Here is a 17,309-nt window from a genome sequence, read left to right on the forward strand (position 1 = left end):
TTTTCAGATTCAGCTAACACTTTCCCACTCCTTAGTGTAACTGCTTTCACATGCTCTTTTGGATTGGGTTCAGTGTTACTGGGTAGACTTCCTGGTGGTCTTTCTGAAATCAATTTAGCAAGCTAGCCTATCTGAGTTTCGATCCCTTGGATCGACATTTTGATTCTTAAGTGCTGTTTCGGTATTCTAAAATGATTTTCTGACATTGAGATAAATTTCGTTAGAATCTCTTCAAGGTGGTTGGTGAAAAACTGGGGGATATTGTGGCCTTTGATTTCCTTGGCCACCCCACGAAAAGTTGGGATGGTTCCTCCAACCTGTATTATAAGTGTTATTTTAAGGATTATTTTGTGGTCAAGGATTATTACCCATATAATTCAATTGCTTATTTTCCATGTTGTGGCCATAGGGTGGGTATTCTGAATTGCTTGTTCCACCTCCATTTGCATCGTACTGCATTACTGGATGAGCCTGTGAAGAACCAAGTAAACCATCAATTTTTCTATTCAAATGTTCAACCTAATTAGAGAGCATAGTGACTGAATCGACGTTAAAAACACCGGTCGCTTTCTTCGGCTTTGTCCTCATGACTTGCCACTGATAATTATTCAGTGACATCTCTTCTATAAATTTGAAAGCCTCTTCAAGTGTCTTATTATTGATAGTGCCACCAGCAGCTACGTCAATCATCTGTCTTGTCGAAGGATTCAGGCCATTGTAAAAAGTTTAAACCTGTAGCCTAAATGGTAACCCATGGTGAGGGCACCTTCTCAATAGATCATTTTATCTCTCCCATGCATCATAAAGAGTTTCTAGATCCATCTGCACAAAAGAATAGATATCATTCCTCAATTTAGCCGTTTTAGCCGGCGGAAAATATTTCAGAAAATTTTTTTCGATCATTATTTGTTCCTAAGTAGTGATTGACCCTCGTGGTAACGAGTTCAACCACTGTTTAGCCTTATTCCTCAACGAAAAGGGAAACAACCGAAGGTGAATGGCATCATCAGAAATGCCATTGATTTTAAAAGTGTCACAAAGTTCTAAAAAAATTCACTAAATGAGTGTTTGGATCCTTATCCTACAAACCATCAAACTGAACAAATTGTTGTATCATTTGAATCATGTTAGGTTTCAGTTTAAAATTATCTACAGTAATAGCAGGCCTAACTATACTCGATTCAGTTCCTGTTAAATTAGGTTTAGCATAATCATACATAGTACGGGGAGCAGGATTCTGATTTATTAGATCTGCAACAACCACAGGAGGTAGCTAATTATTGATATGTGATATTCGTGACAGGTTTTAAAAATTTATAATTAAGCATTCTTGAAACTAAGTATTATCACGATGAAGGCAAGTGTACCTATCGAACAGTAGTATAGCTTTAGCAAGACCGGATTGTCGAACCTAAAGGAACCAAGAGTACTAGTAATTACTTTCTTTTTATTATCTAGCCTAAAAATTAAGGGATTTGTTTATCTAAATTAATTAAGTAAACTAAGAGTGCAGAGAGAGAAATTGGGGAAAAGCTTTTGGGAAAATTTGATTGATTAAGACAATACCCAAGGAAAAATCCATCTAGACTTCACTTGTTATTTGACTCTGAATCAGACGATTTATTCATTTGACTTGATCCGTAGAAATCCCTAAGTTATATTATTATCTCTCTCGAGACTAATAACGTCTAACCTTAGGTTGATTAATTGAAATCTCTTTCTAATTAATAGCTAGTGTTGCATTAATTCGATCTATGGATCCCCTTATTAGGTTTCACCCTAATCCGACAAAATCTTATCACTGTATCTCTAGGCGTGCAATCAACTCCACTTAGCTATGACAAATTTACTCTTAGACAGGGTCTATTCCTCCTCTGAATAAAAGCATTAACTTGAATCAATATCCTGGAATATTAAAACAAGAGTTAAGAACACATAATTAAGAACAAGTCAAATATTCATCATACAATTTAGATAATAATAACAAGATCCGTTTTAGGTTTCATTCCCATTAGGTATTTATGGGGTTTAGTTCATAATTATAGAAGAAAACATCTCTAGAAGAATAATGAAAACAAAACATAAAGAAAACCCAAAACCTCTGAATGAAAATTGAAGGGAGATCTTCAATCTTGATGATGAATCTGGCTTCTGTGATGGACCAATCGGTGTCCCTTGAGTAATTCCTTGCCTCCTACTCTGCGTCTCCCTTCCTAAGTGCCTCCTTAGGTGTTTAAATAGGCTATAGAATGCCTAAGAGCCCTCAAAATTGGCCTTTTCCAAATAGGGTTATACTTGGGCTCGGTAGGGACACGCCCATGTGCGATTACTCCAGCCTGTGGTCAAGGCTGTTGAATAGGCACGGGCATGTAGTCTACCCGTGTAAGTCGTGCTTCAATCCTGCCAAAGGGACACGACCACGTGACACGCCAGTGTGAGGAAGTCCATGCCGTGTTGATTTCTCATGTGGGTCTATTTTCTCTGTTTTTGACCCGTTTCTCGTTCTTTTTACTCTCTTATGCTCACCTATGTATAAAACATGAAATTAAAGGATTAGAAGCATTGAATTCACCAAATCTAAGGAGAAGACATCCATAAATGTGCTAAGCATGGGATAAAAGAATGTATAAATTACGGTTTATCAAATACCCCCACACTTAAGCATTTGCTTGTCCTCAAGCAAAATCCTCAACTCACAATCAAAATAAATTCTTCTCAGTTTATAATCCCTATCAATAATATCTCAAAATAATCCATAAGTATTCATACATTGAAAATTCAACTAAAAGTACATCAAAGTTTCAAACATTCCAAGTTGAGCATTTTATCACGAAAACATAGGTGTCTCCCCTTATCTAAGTGATTACCTTCGATCAAAATATCACAGATTTTAACATCTTCACTTAAGATTCACTCAAATCAGTCTAGGTGTTTGAGGACATTAATTAAAGCACTCGTTAGTCAATATGAAAAGTTATTACCATAGGCTTGCTTGAAAATCAAATCTCCACCACTATATATTGAGTTGATACATCAATCAAAAAGGTCTTTTAGAGGGTTGTAATGTGGTTTTGGTTAAGGGGTGCGGTCACAAGATGAAAGAAAATGTTAGAATCGAGATTGAATTGAAAAATTACCTAGCTAGAAAAATAACCAGTCATCAGTTGAATACAAGTGAGCTTCTTCTCAGAGTATGAAATTAACATTCAAGATCAAAAATGACGGATTACTACTAATATGTGTTGAAGTATTTTTTTTAAGAACAAGTCAAATACATAGAAGAACAAAACATAGCTAAGCAATTAGTTCAAATCAAATCTCGACAAAAATAAGGATCAAATTAGGGGATTTCAACAATAATGGGTTATGGGTTAATATTGAGGGTAAATCAATTAATGGCTTATTAGGCTCAAAGGGGTTCACTAAGGCTTAATTATGAAGGTCGGCTTTTGTGGAGTGAGTGGGTTAAACCTAAGTGCCTTTATCATCTTGACATATCAAATCAAATGGTGTGGTCTTGATATGCATAATCAAGCAAATTCTAGAATAACAAATCATTACTGACGCACTCATAATAAAAGTGAGCATGAAAGAAATAAAATATGCTCTAAAGGTTCAAGATCTCATAAAAATTATGGCTTTTTTATGTTTGAGCTTGTGAATTTCAACTCAAGATAATAACTAAACTTAGGGAAGCAACCTAAAAGTTTTTTAATTCTTCAAAAATCAACTTATCATGCTTGATATCCTAATGTCTTAAAGTTTAAACAATCAATGCATAAATGCCTATGTTTTAATTCAAGACATATCAATAAAAATCATAAATTAATTAAAATTTATTCTAATAGTGATATGAGTAATTCGCGTGAGAATAAGACAAAATTAAAGGATTTTTAATGATGATATAAGAGACCCCCCACACTTAAGATGTACATTGCCCTCAATGTACAAAGATAGATATAGTGAAAAGTATAGATAAATAATCATAAGATAGGGAGAGGGGTGAAACTTTCTGAATGATGAATGAACTCCTTGAATTGGAGTTATGGAGAATAATCGGCCAAGGCAATGATGAGAGTGGAGGAGGATACTCCGGTGGTGGTACAGGTTCATTAGTCCATAAGTCCTAGGCCAAAAGAATATTACATCTGGTGGTGGCTATGGTCGTGGTCGAGCAGGACATGGCAGTCGTAAAGAACCTTTGCCAGTGGAGTTTTCAGTTCCTATGCGATAATGAGCTTTGGAGCTCTTTATAACTGTGATAGAATCAGGAACTCTTTAGGAAATATAAGGGAGCATAATTACTTGTAATGATATAACCGAAAATAAAAAATTGTAAAAACTAAAATTAAACTAATATTAAAAGAAAATAAAATAAAAGTACTTAAAGAAGATAAATAAGATAAAAGTGAAAATAAAAATAATAAATAAAAAGTTTTTAAACATCGTCATCGCCAGATGGTTCGCGAGGTGGTGGTGACGATGAGATGTGAAGGTGTTGACAAATCTGGTGAAGTGTAGCATCAATGTGATCAAAACGCTGAAAACACTGCTGCTCAAATCGAGTAAGGCGTTCAGAGATGTCAAAGTATGAAGCCGCCGCATGAACTGGATGATGGATGGGTGGTGGCTGAGACGGTGGGTCCTCATGACGTGGAGGGACATCATCAGTAATGTCCTCTGGGTCTTCCTCCTCGATGGACTGGACGAGGCGGTATTGATGAGGGTAGGTGCCATGCCGTTTCTTGATCATCCTCATGTTTAGCATGCTCGAGATGCCCTATGGGGACATCTGGCCGATGAGAGTGAGAGCCCAAAGTGTCGTGCTAATCGAGTCACACAGAGCCTGATAGAGATGAGAGCGAGAGCGATGAAGTAGGCAAGGTCGAAGACATGCCCATTTGCCATGCTCCATAGGAAATAGGTGTTGTGAGTGTTGACGACGCCATTGGTCTCTTGTCGTCCCGTTAGAGTGTGGGCTAAGATGGCGTGTAGGTATCGCAGGGATGGGGCAAGAGTCGATGCTTTAGAGTGGCTAGGATCATAGGATGCCGAGGCAGGGACGAGGTCCTTCCAACACTTTGAGGGAGAGTAGTAGATGTGACGGTGGAGGGTTTCAAGTTCATTATCGTCTATGAGCTCCTCCGTGTACAGCCCTAGTGCAATCTCAAACTTGGGTACGCTCAACTGGTGCACCAGACCACCAAGGCGGAACTGGACCGTTCCAGGATCGTCAAAGTTTGTCATAACGACTTGGAGATGAAAGGTCGACCATAGTTCCATCGTGAGCTCAAGGTATGTCGGCTCGATGATCTCAAAGAAGAGCCCCCATGGTTCCATCGTCAGGAGGGCTCGGACCGCGTCAGCCATCTGAATTTGTTCATGTATGGCCCAGTCGATGCAGCGGCCCACACCTAGGGGTCAGGCCTGTAATATCTGAAATAGCTCTTTCGGGGTCCCAAGGGGAACTCGAGGAAAGGGTGATAGATCTCAGCGGTAGAACCTGAGGATGACGCTGCTCCTTTCCTTTTCCTCGAGGCGGGGATAGCGGTCTTCTTACCACGTGAGGATGACACTGTATACTTGTATTGAAAAGTCATAGTTCAACCAATACACCCCAAAAATAGCATGGAAAACAAAACTAAATAGGAATATTTCATGAGACTCACGTACTAGATGAAGTAAACAAAACTAAAACAACTAAAGCAAATATATTAAGTTATTAAAATAGGACTATGAGAATAATGCTACGGGAATATCTAATGCATGAGTGCTCGTGGGTAAGCATAAAATCCATGGAAACGAGAAAAATGGATGAATGTAGTATGAAAAATGGCAATATTCTTTAATGACAAGCATGAGTATTATGATTCTTCTGTGAATAATCACTTAAGATAGTCAAATGGGTTAGAGAAATCATGAAATAGGCAAAATATTTAAAGAAAATAGAGTGAAAAAAGTAAATAAACGCAAAAGGGAGAAGCTTGGGACGTCTGAAACAGTGTTGTAGGCGGCGCATGGGCGTGGCATGTAGGGCGTGTAAAGTTGCAGCAGCTAGGGTTAGGACTTTTTGGGGAGGGAGATGATGAATAGTAAGGGGTTTATATAGATTTTGGGGTACACAGCCGTGGGGCACGCCCGTATGCCTTATTTTTTACCCGTGTGTTTTGCGATTTTTAAATTTACGGGCGTCTGACATTCACCCCACGCCCGTGTTCCTTGGGCGTCTTGGTGCACGCGGCCGTGTCACACTGTCGTGTCTTGCTTCATTCGCTTCTCCCACACCCTTGTATGATAGCCCACGCCTGTGTTAGTTTGATAGTGTCGACCACGGGGGCTGGGCACGGGCGTGTCGAACGCTCGTGCTAAATTGATAGGTTCGCCCACGGTTTCAAAACATGGGCGTGTCGTACAACGGTGTTGGTTTGGCAGTTTTGCCCACGACCTTATCACACAGCCGTGGTGGCTTATAGCATCCCGTGTTGGGGAAATTTTTTTTCCCTATTTTCACACGGCCGTATCCAACGGCCGTGTCTCCTCCTGTGGCGTGTGCACGGCCTAAGGCATGCCCTTGTACCTGGCCGCGTGGACGGGAAAACCCTGTGTTTCAAGACTCAGTTAGTAGGTTAGATGTGAAAAACTAGAATTTTTAATAAATCATTACCATTAGTGCTCAGGTTGCCTCTCGAGAAGCGCTTATTTATAGTGTGTGATCATGGTGGCTCAAGGAGTTTACACTCCTCATCCCTATTGTCAACTTTATCAATATAAGATTTAAGACGAGTATTTTTTACCTTAAAATTTCTGAATTTGGGGTGAATTACCTCGACTATACCATATGGGAAAATACTGAGTACTGTGAGAGGAATTTCCTCATTAGGTTCAGAAGTGGTAATGCGAGGATCTGCTGCATCTAGTAGTACTTTGTCTCCAACCTTAAGTTAATTTGGTGATGTATTGAGCTCGTCCTGGCTCAGTTTCGATTTATCAGGTGTTCTCGATTTCTGTATCCACCATTCATCTAGTTCCTCAATTTGTAGCCTTCGTTCTTCATAGATAGGTCATTTGTTGTTGCTTGAACATGGCTCGTGTAGGTTCTTCGAACTTATTTCCTGCAAAGCAGGTTGCACTACATGGTTAGTTTTAGTAGAATGATTTATACAACCACCTTCAATTTTCAATGTGTTACTCGAATTACGAGCTTGAAAAGTGATTGTTTTGTCTCCCACACGAAGTGTGAGTTCACCTGTTCCAACATCTATTATTGTTATAGCGGTTGCTAAAAAGGGCCTCCCTAAAATTAAAGGAACATTACTATCCTCTTCTATGTCTAGAACAACGAAATCAACTGGGATATAAATTTTTTAATTTTAACGAGTCTTCAATAATCCCCCTAGGAAATCTGATTATTTTATCGGCTAATTGAATACTCATCCTAGTTTGTTTGGGTTTCCCAAGACCTAGTTGCTTAAACATTTTGTAAGGTATGACATTGATACCAGCCCCAAAATCAGCCAAAACATTATTTAAATCTAGGCTACCAATTAAACAGGGAATCGTAAAACTCCTTGGATCTTTTAATTTTTTGGCTAGCTTATTCTATAGTATGGCTGAGCAAATCGCATTTAGTTCCACATGCGACGCCTCATCCAACTTCTGCTTATTTGTTAAAAGCTCTTTTAAGAATTTGACTGCATTTGGCATTTGCGAAAGAGCTTCAATAAATGGTAAGTTAATATGTAACTTTTTTAATAATTTAAGGAATTTACCGAATTGTTCTTCTGTGCGGTCTTTCCTTGTCGTGTTTGGGTATGTATTCTTTACTTACCGATTTCTGGTCATTGTGGTCCACCTCACCCTTACCTTTACTTACCATTGTTTCTTGCCTCAGTTCTGGTTCAGGTGCAACTAATCCTTCCTCATCTTGAATGGTAATTGCATTGATTTGCTCAATTGGGTTAGATTCAGTGTTACTCAGCAGGCAACCTTGTAGTCGTTTAGATATCAATTTAGCGAGTTAACCTATCTGAGTTTCGAGCACTTGGATCGATGCTTGTTGATTTTTAAGTGTTGTCCCGGTATTCTGAAAATGAGTTTTTGACACCGAGATAAATTTTGTTAGCATCTCCTCAAGGTTTGACTTTTTCTCTTGTTGGTAGGGTGGTTGTTGGAAGCCTGGAGGTGGTGGTGGTCGCTGGTTCCTTTGGCCTCCCTATGAGAAATTTGCGTGGTTCCTTCAACCTGCATTGTAAGTATTACTATAAGAATTATTTTGAGATAGAGGATTATTACCCATGTAATTTAATTGCTCGTTCTCCATGTTGTGGCCATAGGGTGGTTTTCTGAATTACTTGATCCACCGCCACTTGCTTCGCACTGCATTACTGGGTAAACCTGTGAAGAACCAAGAAAACTATTAGTTTTTTTATTCAAAACTTCTACCTAATTGGAGAGCATGGTGACTGAATCGATCTTAAAAACACCAGCTGCTTTCGTTGGCTTTGTCTTCATTACTTGCCACTGATAATTATTCAGTGACATCTCTTCATAAATTCATAAGCATCCTCAGGTGTCTTATTATTGATAGTTCCGCCAGTGGCTGCGTCGATCATTTGTCAAGTCAAAGGATTCAGGCCATTGTGGAACGTTTGAACCTGTAGTCAAAGTGGTAACCCATGGTGAAGGCACCATCTCAACAAGTCCTTATATCTCTCCCATGCATCGTAGAGTGTTTCTAGATCCATCTGCATAAAAGAGGAGATATCATTACGTAATTTGACTGTTTTAGCCAGCAGAAAATATTTTAATAAAATCTTTTTGGTCATTTGTTCCCAAGTAGTGATTGACCCTCGTGGTAACGAGTTCAACCCTCGTGGCGAATTGCGTCATCAGAAACGCCATTAATTTTAAATGTATCACATAGTTCCAAAAAGTTTGCCAAGTGAGCATTGGGATCTTCATCCTACAAACCATCAAACTGAACAAATTGTTGTATTATTTGAATTGTGTTAGGTTTCAGTTGAAAAGTATTTGCAGCAACAGCAGGCCTAACTATGCTCGATTCAGTTCCTGTTAAAGAAGGTTTAGCATAATCATACATAGTATGTGGAGCAGGATTCTGATTAGCAGCAATCGCTGAAGGAAGCAGATTTTCTTAGTTTTTAGCCGTCTCTTCAGTTGTGGTTGAAGTATCGTCCTCTTGCACTTCTTCTTAGGTATTTAGGGGGTTTAGTTCATAATTATAGAAGAAAACATCTCAGAAGAATAATGAATACAAAACATAAAAAAACCCAAAACCCCTAAATGGAAATTGAAAGGGGATATTTAGTCTTGATAATGAATCTGGCTTCTGAGATGGACCGGTCGGCTTCCCTTGAGTATTTCCTTGCTCCTACTCTGCGTCTCCCCTCCTAAGTGCCTCCTTATGTGTTTAAATAGGCTTTAGAATGCCTAAGAGCCCTCAAAATTGGCCTTTTCTGAGTAGGGTTATACTTGGGCTCGGCAGGGACACACCCGTGTGACACTCCCGTGGTCAAGGCTATTGAATAGGCACGGGCGTGTAGTCTACCCGTGTAAGTCGTGCTTCGATCCTGCCAAAGGGACACGGCCATGTGACACGCCTATGTAAGGAAGTCCATGCCGTGTTGATTTCCCATGTGGGTCCATTTTCTCCGTTTTTGGCCCGTTTCTCGCTCTTTTTTCTCTCCTACGCTCACCTAAGTATAAAACATGGAATTAAAGGATTTGGAGCATCGAATTCCCAAATCTAAGGAGAAGCCATCCATAAATGTGCTAAGCATGGGATAAAAACATGTATAAATTATGGTTTATCGATTATTCTGATTTTCAGCCATCCCCTTGGTTGTAGTTTGACTATCGTCCTCTTGCCCTTCCTCTATGTATCGTAGGCTTCGCCTTATTTCTTTTCAGTTTCTGCGAGCTGTGCTTTCGATCTCACTATCAAAAAGTAGAGGTCCTAATGGGTTTCTTCTAGTCATAAACTATAAAAACCTTCCAGAAGTAAATGAAAGAAAATTTAGTGATAAAAACAAAATAAAAATGAAAATTAAATTGCAATAAAATAAATGGCTAAAGTAATAAAAATTAAGCGTTCCTAATATCTCAGTTCCCCGGCAACGGCGCCAAAAACTTGATGTGCGTGATAAGCTTTATGTTTATGATTATCGTACTTGAAAACTAACTATTATCACGATAAAGGCAAGTGCACCTATCGAACAGTAGTATAGCTTATAGCAAGACCAGAATGTCGAACCCACAGGAACTAAAAGTACTAGTATTAACCTTCTTTTTATTATCTAGCCTAAAAATAAGGGGATTTGCTTTATCTAAACTAATTAACTAAACTAAGAATGCACAGGAAGTAAATTGGGGAAATACTTTTGGGAAAACTGATTGATTTAGACAATACCCAAGGAAGAATCCACCTAGATTTCACTTGTTATTTGACTCTGAATTAGACGATTTATTCACTTGACACGATCTGTAGAAATCCCTAATTTATATTATTATCTCTCTCAGGACTAACAACGTCTAACCCTAGGTTGATTAATTGAAATCTCTTTCTAATTAAAACCCCTAGTGTTGCATTAACTCGATCTATGGATTCCCTTATTAAGTTTGACCCTAATCCGGAAGATTTATGTCGCCTTATGTCTAGGGGTGCAATCAACTCCGCTTAATTATGCTAGATCTACTATTAGACAGGGACTTTTGCTCATCTGAATAAGCACATCAATACTTGAATCAATATCTTGGAATATTAAAGTAAGAAGTAAGAATACATAATTAAGAACAAATCAAGTATTTATCATATAATTTAGAAAATAGTAACAAGATCTGTCTTAGGTTTCATCCCCCTTAGGTATTTAGGGAATTTAGTTCATATATGTAAAAGAAAACATCTCAGAAGAATAATGATAACAAAACATAAAGAAAACCCAAAAACCCCTAAAGGAAATTGAAGGGAGATCTTCAGTCTTGAAGAGGAATTCGGGTTCTGAGATGGATCAATCGGCTTTCCTCTAGTAATTCCTTGCCTCCTACTCCGTGTCTCTTCTAGGTGCCCTTATAGGGTGTTTATATAGGCTTTAGAATGCTTCCAAACCCTCAAAAGTGGCATTTTCTGAGTAGAACTAGACTTGGGATCGATAGGGACACGCCCATGTGACACCCCCTATAGGGTGGCTTAGGCCGTGTTAGAGTCTGCTAAATTGACATGGGCGTGCAGTCTACCCATGTGAGGAAGTCCATGCCATGTTGATTTCCCATGTTGACCCATTTTCTCCGTTTTTGGCCCATTTTTCGCTCTTTTTATTCTCCTATGCTCACCTAAATATAAAAAATGAAATTAAAGAATTAGGAGCATCAAATTTCACAAATCTAATGATAATTCATCCAAAAATGTGCTTAAGCATGGGATAAAATATGTATAAATTACGATTTATCAGTGCTTAAGTGGAGTGTTTGTGTGTTGGAGGGCTTGTGTTCAATTCTCTGTAATGGCAAGGAGTAGTACTTTTGCTTAAGGTTTGGCCAGAGTTGTGGTGAACTGGGATTCTTAGTGGTAGATGTGTAGTGGGAGTTGACAGAGAAAATTAAGGGATTAAGATAAGGTAGGTCTTGGGATTTGAGTAAATTAGTTTCCCAAAAATTCTCTCTGCAGAAACAAAAACTGATCATTTTCTTTGTAACACCCCGAACCTATATCCGCCGCTGAACTAGGGTTAAGAAGTATTACCAGTCATATCGGTACATTTTATGATCAATGTAACACCCATCACCCTTACCCAATGCTCGGATAGGGTTCGAGGCGTTACCGGGTTTACAGATTCACAAACACACTAAATCGAGTCATCGAATTTCACCCAAAATTAAAACTTTTCAAACACATGCATATCATCCCTTATACAGGCCTTCGAGACCTAAACCATACATTGAGGCGGTTCGGGAAAAAACCAAGAACATTCAATAAACTTTTGGCAACTTGTTAAATTTCCTTGCTTTAGTGAATCACACGCCTATGTGGGTGGCGCCGTGTGGTCACACACGCCCGTGTGGCTTGGGACACGCCTGTGCCCTCAGCCCATATAACTCTCTATTTATGACATCAGCATGCATTTAGAGGCACACAGCCAAGACACACGCCCATGTGTCCAACCCGTGCTTGACACTGACTTAAAATTTTAGGTGTAGGGGAGGCACAGCCATACCACACGCCCCTAGGGGTGATCCGTGTGTCATACACGGCCTAGTCACACCTGGCCTAGTCACACGCCCGTGTGTCTACTCGTGTGGACCTTGTTAGGCGATTTTCTAAGTCTTAGGTCACCCTCTATCAACCAATCACACTTATAGGTTACCTTAATAGATAATAAGGCCAGATTATATCCTTGGTAAACCTCATTGCATGTAAACCCCATGTTATTGGTTTTATACATGCTAAGTTATTTCCTTTGTAATAAGGATTTTCCAGGCCTCATTAACACCTTTAAAATTGGCTCATTATTGTAACTCATTGTCAATTATGGGCAAGCCACTCCATGTAAGCATAAACATGCATAGATTTGTAGGTCATAGCCTGCTTCAAAATAAGCCAAATTCCATGGCCAAATACAAGAAGATATGTAAACTTTTACAAGCTTTCATATGGACAATTCAAATGACATAGATCACAAAATGAACCAAAGCCCTATACATGCCATTGAACAAAATAAGGGTATCTATATACCAAAGTTGGTCTAGTTGATAGTGTGTTGGTTCTCCAACCATCTTCCAATATTTACGAGTCATCGAGCTCTGTAATACAGGGAAAAGAAAGAGGGATAAGCATTTACATGCTTAGTAAGCCTGAATAACTGGAAAGTAAACTTACCAGGTAATTAGCATACAACCATATTTAGAAAATATACCAACAAAAATGAAATGGTTTCCCTATCACATGCATTCAATCAACAAGTTAGTCACAATAATAATGTACCATGTAATTTGTCTTAGATAAGCTCATCATTCATCCTTTCATTTATACATATATCTCATGTTAATCCCAGGAGTTTGTAGGAAATTTCGATAGGTTACCCATTATTCGTCAAGTCATAAGAGTGATTGTCTCATGTACGCACTCCCTCGAACCTCACATTTTACGGCGAGATTACTAGTCCAGGCTAAATCCCCCTTATTTAAACTCATAAAGAGATGTCGGGATTTCCAGTCTAGGCTAAATCCCTTACAGTGACAAACACCATTAATGAGCTCGGATCTGAAATACCAGTCCAGGCTAAATTCAGACCCTAATCGGATTGCCCGTCCGGGCTAAATCCATAATGCACACATATTTTTTGAGAGGCTCGGTCACTCAAGGAACGCCCGTCCGGGCTAGATCCTTTTCTATATTTGAGATCAACAGATTACCCGTCTGGGTTAAATCCTTTTCTACAACACATGTAGGATCTCAAGTCACATGTAAATCATGGTTTATCCATCGAATTTCCTTATCAATCTCAACCGGGTCATTTATCAACATATTATTATTAAGAATGTATTGCATAGATTTTCATGCCATCATCAAATACAATTACCATACATTCATAAAACATACAATTAGGTATATTATGAGTTTACTTTAAGTTATCCGAACTTACCTGGTATTTATCTCAGAATCGTGTTTCGGTTATTCTGAAACTTTTCGTTTTCCTCGATCGACCTCTGAAATTTGTTCCCCGGGGCCTATAACAATAAAATTAAATCATTAACAACCACATTATACTTTATGAGTCTAAATTTCACCCCCAGTCCAAATGACCGTTTTGCTCCTAACCTTTCACATTTTTACGATTTAGTCCCTAGGCTCGTATAATGAAATGCATGCTATTTCTACCTTACCTAAGCCTAGCCAAACATTTTTCCCTCTTATGGTAGCCCACATTTTTCCATTATTTCACATTTCTACCTCATACTTTACACCTTTTGCAAAAAGGTCCTTTTAGGGGTTTTTATGAAAATTACCTAGGAAAGGATATTTAACACACATCCCACTTTCATATTCCTCCATAAAACATCAAAATATAAGTAACTCATGCATGGGTAAATTTGTAAACATGAACCCTAGCATGAAATATGGGTAGAAATAGAAAGGGTAAGCTATCGAAATTTCAAAAATACGAAGAACATTAAAAACGGGGCTTGGGAGCATTTACTATTGACCTTGAAAAGCTTGAAAACCCTAGCTATGAAGAACCCCAAATTTTTGACAGCAACATGAAAGAAATGAGCTGATTTTTGGCTTTTTTTCCCATTTTATTTCATTAAAATGCCAAATGACCAAAATGCCCTTAAGCCCTTTCTTTAAAATTTCATCCATACAAGCCCATTTTTGTCCAAAAACTTAGAATTGGGAAAATTTCTCCTCAAAACCTTCTAATTAATATTCTAAAGCAATTTCATACAAATTGCTTCTAAAACCCAAGTTTTGCAATTTATTCAATTTCATCCCTAACTTCCAATTGGACACTTTACTCAAAGAATTTCTTCATGAAACTTTAACACATGCATATTCTCATATTCTAGACCTCATAATAATCATAAAATAAATATTTTGATGTTGGATCTATGGTCCCGAAACCACTGTTCCGACTAGGCCCTATTTCGGGATGTTACAATCAATTTAGAAATATCATCCACACATTATAGCATCATAGTCAAACATCATCATAAAGTCCCTTTCTTAGGTCAACGAGACCTTAAACATGCTTTAAGAAGGGTCGGGACTAAACCGACCACATGCAAATTTTTTCCAAAACTTAACAAATTTTTCAAAGTTACAGAGGTCAGACTCCCGTGTGAACAGACCATGTGCCTCACACGACATTAGACACACCTGTGTGTCTAGGCCATGGCAAAATAGGGCATACATACTGACTTATCCACACGACCAGGGACATGCCCATGTGCCTTGGTCGTGGTCGAAACTGACTTGGGTCACATCGCTAACCACACGCCCATGTGCCTAGGCCGTGCTCAAGACTGACTTTAAATTGTAGGACTACCCCAGGGGACACACGACCGTGTAACATGACCGTGTGTCGCACGCAGCTAAGACACACGCCCCTGTCTCTACTCGTGTGGACAAAAATAGGCCATTTGAAAAGCCAATTTGTAACCCTTAATGGTCATCCCTACAAGTCCAAAATCAAAGCACAATTGCACCATAATTTCAACCAATTCAATCACAAAACATACACACTTCATGTCATACAATCACCAACCGATATCATCCTTATCATTCAAACCAAAACATACCAAAATCACATACCAAACTCATTCATTCATACATGTCATTATCCTATTTTTTCACATCCATTTTTCTTATCAAAATCATACAATTTCCATAACTAATTCAAATAACTAACTTACCAAATTGACCATTTCTCACTAGGCCAATTATGCACTTCAAAACATACCATTTCTTAGCATAATTTATATACCAAAAACCAAACCAAAAAGCAATTTTAATCTAGCCTTATCACATGGCATGATATACACTTCACAAATCGTATTCAAATACTTCTAGCCTATACATGCCATTCTTCAACATTCACATTTTCAAAAGGTACCAAAATAGAGTTCGATAGTGTAGTGATGATCCTCAACGATTCCTGAGTTTCCAGTAGCTTCGATAATTTATAAAACAATTTAAAAACACGCAAAGTAAGCTTTCAAAAGCTTAGTAAGCCATATACAAATAAACTTATCACATAACATAATTCTAAACCAATTCATTCATGTAGCTCATGGAAAAAATAGAATCACATATCCATATGTCTCACATAGCTCATTTGATCATAATTCAGTTACATATAACACATCTCATTCTCATAATAATTCATACATATATCATATGTCCACAAATGTACATATACTTAACTTTCATTCTCAAAAATGATATACATTTCAAACGTACCTGAATTGAATACACATTCACATAGTTATTCATTTCTCAGAATGCCCGTTAAACCGTACGAAATCAAATAGGATACACGGATAGCTTGAAAAGCTCGTACAATGCCAACGTCCCAGACTTGGTCTTACATGTAATCAAATATAGATGCCACTGTCCCAGACAAGGTCTTTCATGAAGTCAAATACGATGCTAATGTCCCAGACATGGTCTTAAATGTAAATCTCAAATCGATGCCAATGTCCCAGACATGGTCTTACACGAAATCACATATCGAAATCCTATGTCATGACATATGTATCCTAACTATTCCTATGGTTCATACGGGGCTTTTCGAACTTCGTCATATTATCGAAACTTTCTCAATTTGACATATTCAGTTTCTAAAACCATTCATCACAATTCAATATCATATAAGCATGAGTAAATCAATTCAAACACATTTATTTGTATATAGACTTACCTCGTACGGGAATGAAAGGAAACAAGAAGATATTCAACTACTTTCGACTTTCCCCGATCTAATTCTATTTTCTTTGGTTCTTGATCTATACACATTCAATTTAAACTACTTTATTCCCCAAATCATTTAATTCAACCCAAAAACATATAACTAAGGCATTTTACTTTTGACATTTTAGTCCCTAATTAACAAAATCACAAATTACAAAAAATTTCCTTATACACATACTTGGCCGAATATTCATGTAGTTCATATAAGCCCATATCTTTCATTTATTTTTCATTTTAATCCCTCAAAATCTCATTTTCACAATTTAGCCTAAATTACTCAAATTCATCAAAAATCCCAATACAAAACATATTTATCTATCATCAAGCTTCCATATTTCATCAATTGACATTAAAAATCTCATAAAATCAACAATGGCATAACTCAAAATCATCATCAAATTATGAAATTGAGGCATGAGCTTAATAGCACACAAAGCAATAATCACAAAAACGTAAAAATTATTAAAAAAAGATCAAAAACCATACCTTAATCACCAAATTCCTTAGTCGAAACCTAAGAACTCTTTTTCTTTCAATTTTCGACAACAAAGATGAACATTTTAACCAATTTCATGTTTTCTTTTATTTAATACACATTAATAAACCTTTTACCATTGTAACCTTAATTAATATCATTTAAAATCCACTAACTCATGTCCAAATATGTCCATGCATTAATTCAATGGTATAATTGCATCATAAGGACCCCACATATAAAAAGACACATCAATTCGGCCATTATTCAAATAGAAGGACAATTTGCATTTTCTGCGATTTAGTCCTTTTTGCAAATTAAGCACGCAAACGGTAAAATTAAATTACG

At 37.8% G+C, this 17,309-nt stretch overlaps 2 non-coding genes across 2 annotated transcripts; both read left to right on the forward strand.

Annotated features, from left to right (window-relative positions):
* The first annotated feature begins 748 nt into the window (after positions 1-748).
* LOC121225734 (small nucleolar RNA R71) lies at positions 749-855 on the forward strand. The gene has a single exon (XR_005923604.1). It is a non-coding gene; the product is annotated as a small nucleolar RNA R71 (small nucleolar RNA).
* Positions 856-8,670: 7,815 nt separating this feature from the next.
* LOC121227683 (small nucleolar RNA R71) lies at positions 8,671-8,777 on the forward strand. Its single transcript, XR_005925230.1, has one exon. It is a non-coding gene; the product is annotated as a small nucleolar RNA R71 (small nucleolar RNA).
* The last annotated feature ends 8,532 nt before the right edge of the window (positions 8,778-17,309 follow it).

The sequence above is a fragment of the Gossypium hirsutum genome, chromosome A03 (assembly GCF_007990345.1).
Source record: "Gossypium hirsutum isolate 1008001.06 chromosome A03, Gossypium_hirsutum_v2.1, whole genome shotgun sequence".
NCBI lineage: Eukaryota > Viridiplantae > Streptophyta > Magnoliopsida > Malvales > Malvaceae > Gossypium > Gossypium hirsutum.